The sequence below is a fragment of the Gadus macrocephalus genome, chromosome 15 (assembly GCF_031168955.1).
Source record: "Gadus macrocephalus chromosome 15, ASM3116895v1".
Classification (NCBI taxonomy): domain Eukaryota; kingdom Metazoa; phylum Chordata; class Actinopteri; order Gadiformes; family Gadidae; genus Gadus; species Gadus macrocephalus.
In genome coordinates, this window is record NC_082396.1 from 3,134,819 (window position 1) to 3,143,169 (window position 8,351).

Below are 8,351 nucleotides of genomic sequence, written 5' to 3' on the forward strand. Positions count from 1 at the left end.
GAGATATAGACGGGATATCGGAAGCACTTTTCGAGTTTAAATTTTGCTCTGCTGTAATGACAATTCAAGACTTTCACAGACATTTGTTCTGTTTTGGGTTTTTGGAATACCTTGATTTCTGGAGTAAGAGAGTTTTTCCTTTCCTGTTTAAGGGCCTAGGGGCTGTTCTTGTTTTTGAGTTGAGCTGAGTAAGTAAAACTTTACTTGAATCTGGACTTGTAATTGTGTCTAAAATAGGTAGCTAGGCTTGGGAACATTCTTTAAAAGTGCAGTGTTTACAATTTAGTGGCCTCTAGCGGAACGGATTTGGCAGAAATTGAATATAATATTCATTAGTATGTTGAAATGAGGAGGGAACAAAGGGCAGATGGAAAATAAGACGCTATGATTATGTTACCTTGGAATGAGCCCTGTCTATCTGGGGTCCCCTTCCCCAGAGTCCAGGGGCCCTCTTCCCATGAGCCCACCATGTTGCAGCGCCATGTTTCTACAGAAGCCCGGAATGGACAAACGGCACTGTAGAGAACCAGTTTTTAATTCAATCAACTTTCAAAGCACGTACGCACACACACACACACACACACACACACACACACACACACACACACACACACACACACACACACACACACACCCCCTCCACACACACACACACACACACACACACACACACACACACACACACACACACACACACACACACACACACACACACACACACACACACACACACACACACACTCACACATATACACACATATACACACAGTCCTCTAGGGGAATAAAAGTCTCAAGTTACTCAAAATGTTTAACTTTAAAATACCTTAATATAGATCAAGTAAATATTTTTGGGGCCTCTTGGAAAAAGTCAAAATTACCGATTGGCAGAAATGACTCAACAAAACCAACTTTAGCCCTTGGCCCTTTTCCCTTCTCTTCCAGGATGAACAACACAGTGAGTTATATCTGGACGGGACGTATTGTGTGGTCAAGAATCATTAAGGTAATATAAATAACGTAGGACATAAACTAAAACAGACGTTAATGTGGATTTAATATTATGACATGAGTGTTGTTAAAAAATTAACTACGTGGACAGGTCCGACGTTAATACCGGAGCCAACTGTTCAACATAGTAACATACACACGCGTGTACTTTGCTTACCCAAAATATGTGTCCTGTCGCCCACGTGTAATTCACGGTTGGAATACAATTTGGGTAATTTGTTAATCTCAATATAAATCAATATGACTGTTCTGTGGTTGGGTTTGCCAACGCTCTATTTCACACTTAACACATGAGTAGCTCCATTGTGCTCGTAGAATACTGTTGAGAAAAACAGATCACAAGAAGATATATCTGCTGTTGTACTATATATCTAAATGTTTTCTTAAACATAACAACTGCAAAGATAAGCCACAATAAATTGGCTTCTTGTACAATAAATTACAGCTTTTTGTCCTAACCACACACAAAGCACACCTACACCTACACGTACACACACACACACACACACACACACACACACACACACACACACACACACACACACACACACACACACACACACACACACACACACACACACAGCGATGTTGACCTTACCCTTGGGGAAAAATAACAGCGAGCCAACCCTGTTTGACCTCCACCTTGGGCTGTCACTCTCCCATTACTGCCACACTGACACACAACCAGGAAGTCACAGATCGGGAAGCCCTGCTTGCATAATGTGTCTCAAACATTGCACAATGCACGTTAATCAGGTATGCTATTTTTGCAAATTGTTTGATGTGATGCCATGCATTGCATGATAACACCACTAATCTGTTGTCCTGCACCCAGAAAGACTAGACATTTAGATTAGCAATGCTGGTGGAATGTGATGCATACTTTGTTGTACCTCCCAGTAAACCTTCATTCTGACTTTACCCAAGAAGATCTAAATGATTCAATTCTTCAAAGATCACTCAATCAGGACAAGACTAAATCGAACAGGGCATGCGTACATAGTCACTCAATCACAACCAAAGGGGTGATGGCCTTCTACACTAGGTCTACAGGCAGGGGGTTGATTCACACTCTCGACCTCTTCAGCCTTCATGACCTCGGTGTCCCTGGCCTTAAACGGAGACCGGTTATCCCCACTCCTCATCTTCCAGCTGTCAAGCCGTCCTGGCATGCTCCAGACTAGCTACAAGGTCCGGCATGTCAACAATGCCCGACGGAGATGACGTTCGCTAGCCAGAATTTATTTTACTGAGGCCATCAAAAGCCAAATGTGCTTTTGGAGATTCATGTGAGATTCATTGAATTCCAAAACAAAAAGCGAATAGTTTCTTTATCTGGGCTTAAGTGTCGGCTGTATTGCCAACATTTGGACACCAGATAAGAGTTTTACGAATTAATTTAACCAAACCACACCAAGTCAAAACTAATGGAAAATAAATACCTTTATGAAAACTGCTCAATTGCAATAAAGATCTGTGTATGTGTTAAAGTAAACGCTTCACACTTTCCATTTAGTGCTTCAAAAGGCTGACTAGGTACTTTAAAGTACATAACCCTTAAGCTAGATATAGATAGATAGAGATGGATATAAAGAGATAGACACAGGTTGGTGTAGCTTGATATGGATATGAATACATAGATAAAGTGTGACGCAGATAAAGACGGATAGAGATCGATAGATTTGGAATAGATAGAATGGATGGAGCCAGACAGATATAGTTGGATGTAGATATATACAGAGATAGGGAGAGAGTCTATATTTACAAGAGGCTCATGCAGAAAGATGCCGAGTGCAGTGTGGGTAGCATGCGCATAGAGTGTGGGACAGTCCTCACCTCAGGTGTGGCGGGGTTGAAGGCCACACGCAGAACGGTGTCAGAGTCTCTGTGGAGCTTGTGGAGGAACCTGTTGCTGCGGAGGTCATATATGTAGGCCTGGAGATAAAGACAGCAGTCAAACACACTAATGTACACATGAATGGCACTCAATCAAAGGCTACATAAACCGAACAATATGTTAGATCTGGAGAGGCACTTCAGCGCTCTGTAGTTTAATAATACTTTATCAGTCACAGGTTGAATTGGACTGGGTTTGGACCTCTCTCTCTCCTCTCTCTCTCTCTCTCTCTCTCTCTCTCTCTCTCTCTCTCTCTCTCTCTCTCTCTCCTCTCTCACTCTCTTTCTCCCCCCCCCCCCCCCCCCCTCACCCCCATTGACATGAGCACAGATAAGTCCAGACGGGGATGTCTGCTACCAGACGACGACTCATCAGATTCCTGCAGCTGTTCCTCATTATACCTCCTGGAGAGGTCGGGCGCATGCTCTCTAGCGCGCTTTCCGGCTCACTACCTAGCGCGATACCTAGACCACTGCCAGGCTCACTCCCTACCACACTACCTACACACTACCTAGCTCACTTAATAGCTCAATACCTAGCTCTCTTCCTACCACACTACCTATTACACTACCTAGCACAGACCTACTCTTTACTCCATGCAATTTAGAGGGCATTAGAAATAAGGGGTGTTGGAAAATATGGCCTGTGAACCTTTTAGAACAACTTTATTAAAGGGCGATGCAAATAAGACGGACTCCCTTGACCTGACTTAAAGAGACCATTACTGTGAATACATATTTCAATAGTACGTGCTTACACACACGTGCACACCTAAAGCATGCTGTGATAATAACCCCAATCTATAACAGGATAACGTTGCAGTGCGTTTCCTCCATCGGATACACTCATCAAAGATCGGTCCTGGGACATAGTTTGGTGTCAAATGGTCCAGGGTGCATTTTTAGACCGTGCACGTTTCTTTTTCCATGATTGTTTAGTGAAATATGGAGAGTGGAGACAAGTACAAAATGTGTTTTGGCCGAAGGAAATCTCAGGGCAGCAACAAATAAAGACTGGCTCGCTCCACTACCGTGCACATTATCAGGATTCCAAGAAGCCCTGGAGCGCGTCCAACAGCCAGGTCGCCTCCATTGGCTGCCCCGAGTTCCCGCAATTAATAACCGACAGCGGCGGCCGCGGCAGCGACGATCATATGTTATTCCGCTGCTCTCACCGAACACACGTAGCATGAGGGGGGGCTGGGGGCAGGGAGTGAAGAGGGAGGCGCTGCTACCGAAAGGCTTTGAAAGGCGAGCATAGAGGACGGCACGGAAAAAGCAATTAGGCAGTTGTGCATCAATGTGGATGTTTCGTCGGAAAAAACAAAAGGTCCCGGTCCAAACAGAGATCTTTGAGTCAGGCTGGGGCGCTGTCCTCCTCGCGTCGAGCGGGAGGTGAGTGTGATAGAGCTTCTGCTGCTCTCAGGCTTTCCACTCCCATTAGGGTTCACCCAATGCTACTTAAGGGGGTTCTCGGCACAGGCGCGTACCGAGCACACTACTGGAGGATCTGAATTCATCATTTCCGAAACGTTGCCTCAAAAACAAAAAAAAAACAATGTCTTTGCTGAGCGCGACTGAATCCCTCTCCGGTCGTTGCCCCCTATAACCATCCTGAGGAAGACTCTGATCGGGGCCTGGGAGGGGGAGGGGGGCTGTGGGCTTAAAGCTGGGGAGGAAGGCCAGCACTGCTGTGGGGCTCTGAGCCGGGACCTTGATGGGGTGCTTGAGAGGAAGAGGAGGAGGAGGAAGGTCAAGGCCCTCCTGTGAGAAGCCGACTCATCCTCTTCATGATGAGCTGTGGCGAATGAGGGGCAGCTTCAGCAACACGCTCATCACTCCTCCAAAGGAGCTTTCCATTCCTTTGACCCGACCGCCTTGAGATTGTACAACGACCCCCCCCCCCCCCCCCCCCCCCCACCCCCTTATCGATTTGCTGAATCATTTGGATTTGTGTGACACATACGTCTGCACATAGAGCTGCATTCATTAAGTGTCAAATTAAGCAGAGGCTGACATTAAGACCACCATCATAAGGTTAAGAGACTAAAGGGCTGATCATGGTTTGAGGTTCACGCAAAGCAGTCGTGAACCTTTATGGTTCTGCGTCAGGTTTTGGTAAGCGGACCAATCACAGCCTTGCTGCGGTGTCGCCTTTGACGGAAGGTTAAAAAAATTTGAGCCCCACGTCAGGTCCTTGCGGTGGACACAAGGAGGGTCCGCAAGGACGTAAGGGGTCCGTAACCTCCTTGCGTTGTGTGAACGTGGGACCATAATCAGCCCTTTACGATGATATACTATGATTAAATGTTCTGATTCAACCTTCATGTTAGTGGTCCCTTCAAACACCTCAAGAGGACGTATTTATCATTTGTTTAAAGAGCATTTGAATAATTGGCCGTGGAAAATCCATGTATCCTTTGCATTGCACGGTCAGGGTGAGATAGCTTATTTAACGGTCTAATGGTCCGGCAGTATTTCAGCAGGGCATCTGTTGCGTGAGTCAGTGACTATACATTTTATGCCTCACGCATTCTTTGCGCTGTGAGGGGCCAGCGGACAGTAAAGCTTTGTGACTTTGGAAAGTCTTTACGAAGACATGATGGATGGCTAAGGAGTGATGATGAAGCCATAAGCTAGTGGAGGAAGTTGGCTCTCCACCCGAGACTTATTGTCACACGAGTAAACCTGTAAAAGGCCAGCAGTCACCCTTAAAGCACTAAACGAAAAACTCAAAACACCCATGTTTTTCCTGAGCAAGAATATCATCAAATGCTTTACTTTATCAAGGAGGCCAAGATCCATGTTGGATTTACAACGTGCCGAACATGGTCTGAGTCAAACGATGGGAAAAACTAAATTGATCAAGCATGCTTTTATTTTGAAGTCCCTTACGTGACACACTTTTCCCCAGTCAAACAAAGTACATGATTCAACAGTTTGTAATGGAAGCCCGAATGAGATGCTGCTGCTGCTGGGATTGATAAGTTGCGAAGGAAATGGAAAGGCTGCCACAAAGCAACATTCATTGTCTATAATTACAGACCAGAATAAACATGACAAATTTAAATTACATGTTTTGGAGACTATGTCGGATAGGTTGACAATAACAACCTGCCCTACACAAATGTTTGCTATGGTTCGAACATTAGGCCGGTTTTGACTGGAGTTGAACTTTAATCCAATCAGATAAGTGGTTGGGATTTGTTCCTAGTTGTATGGACAACATTACGAGATATCAACAGGAAGAAATATAATTCCTTGGTGGTGAAACCAGATGATTTATTCCTATGAATCACTCACTCCAGCATTTTTTTCGTGACCCTTTTCAACTCCATTGCGGCATGCTGGTAATCATGCGCTGAGAGTGGATTCTGAAAGCTAAGTCATACCAATCATCTGTTTCAATGGAGGATCGTGGGCACAGACCACCAGGAAATGTACATTTCTCGAGATGGCTGTGCGCAGGCAGGGCTTCCAGGCATAGCGGCAAGGGGGGTTAAGAGGGGGGGGGGGGTGGGGGGGGGGGGGGCGCGAGTCAACTATATGAAATGCATCGAGGCAAAGCCCTGGGAAGTAAAATACCAGGCGGCTGCACTATGACATCTGGACATGAGACCCTCGATGAGGTCAGCGATCTATGTTCGCAATACATGGTAGAATATGGAAAAGTATTACATTGAAAGTTCATGTTGCCATTCCACGACACAAAAGTCTAGTAAAATTATACAGCCTAGCCTGTGCCAGTGATGTAACGGCGGCCTGGTGGTGGACATGCGCCTTGGAGTAGGGCGCTGCCCGCTGCCCGTGTTATGTCATTTTATCCGGCCACATAATATCATGTATGTTTTTATGAATGGATCGATGCTGTCCACTGTTTGAATCCAATGGACAGCATCGATCCATTGCTGCTACAGCTCAATTTACCGCGTAGAAACTGTCTTCCTGTCTTGACAGGAAGAGGGGAAACAACCTGGTTTTGTATTTATGTTATCAGGTTATGAAAATTCAAGTCGCAGTACAAGTTTGCATATCAACACCATTATTGTGTGCAATTCTTCATCTTCTGTAGTGGTGAGAAAGACTTTGTATATATATGTTCATATCTATATATAGACATGTGATCTATGTTTTTATGTATCCTTAAACTGATGAAAGAAGGTATATGAAGCCATCCGGGTGGCTTGGATCTGCAGTTCAGTCCTAATCGACTGCGTGAAGTTTCATGAAAAGAAAAAAATAATGAAAAGAAAGAAAAGTCAATTCCTATAAACTGTGTTCCCAAATGGACCTTCAGTTTTATAAGTCTCATTGTGCAGCGAGAAGCCACTGCTATGAGCAACAAATTCATTACCGACAGGTGTGCCTGTTAAAGGCCTACTAAAGCCTGGGTTGCCTTCAGAAGTTCCAGAGGATATAGATGTCATAACGATGTCCAAAGCTATGCTTGAAGTCCTTGCCAGGACATAAACTGTGTTATGTGCACATTTAGCACATTCCCCCCCCACCCTCAAGTCTGTTTCAACCCGGCGATGAAAGGCAACGGCAAAGTGCAAGGACAATGCTTTATTGTCTGTGGTCTCTAAAGGATGCCTTGTGCAAAACACAAAGGTGTCAAATAGAAAATGGACGCCAGAAGGTTTGGATGTTTGGAAAATATGGTATGGATGTTTGAAAAATATGAAAATGGATTATACACAAAACAACACATGTGCTGTAAATCCCAAAGTGAACCAATTACTACAACTAAAAATATCACCTTTACTTAACGGTCTAGCTGGAGCACTCAGAGGGGTCCACATGTGGGGTCTTGAGGCTCCCCCTCCTGAGAAATCGGAGCTACTTTAAATACATTTCCAGCCTTTCTACAAAACCTCAAACGGGGAATTGAAATGATTTATTTATGAGAATTTGGGGGAAATCTCATTTTGTAAAGCCCCCATTGGCAAGCGTGCAGATCTAATATGTGGCATTAGCCTATAAGCCTATCAATTTCCAGTAACAAATAGTGTCCCCAGTTGCTGCCATGCGATAGCCTCGGCCAGGGCGGCTGAACTCTTCCAATAGGTACTGGCTCGAAGCGTGTTTGTTGAATTCCCCTTTTTCTTCTCTAATGCAGATTCGAACCACCTGTGCCTGTAAAAAAAGGGGTCTATCGTTTATCGCGCCGCATCTGCGGTACGGGAAACCGAGCACCGCGTCTAAGTCTGTCCAGTACTCTGTCCATGGTCTCCCTCCGCACAAGCTCAGGTTAAACTGCCATGCCGTTTGTGCCGACGAAACACCCGGGGAAGGCCAAATGTCAAGGCTGGGAAGGCCCACGTGGTTCAGGCCAGGGGCTGAGGAAGGAGCCAGGGTTGTATTGGTCGCTTGCACAGTGGGGCTAGTGTTGGAGTGGTTACTGGGTATTTTGATAAGGAAATGGTGCATTAAGGTAGCAGATGACA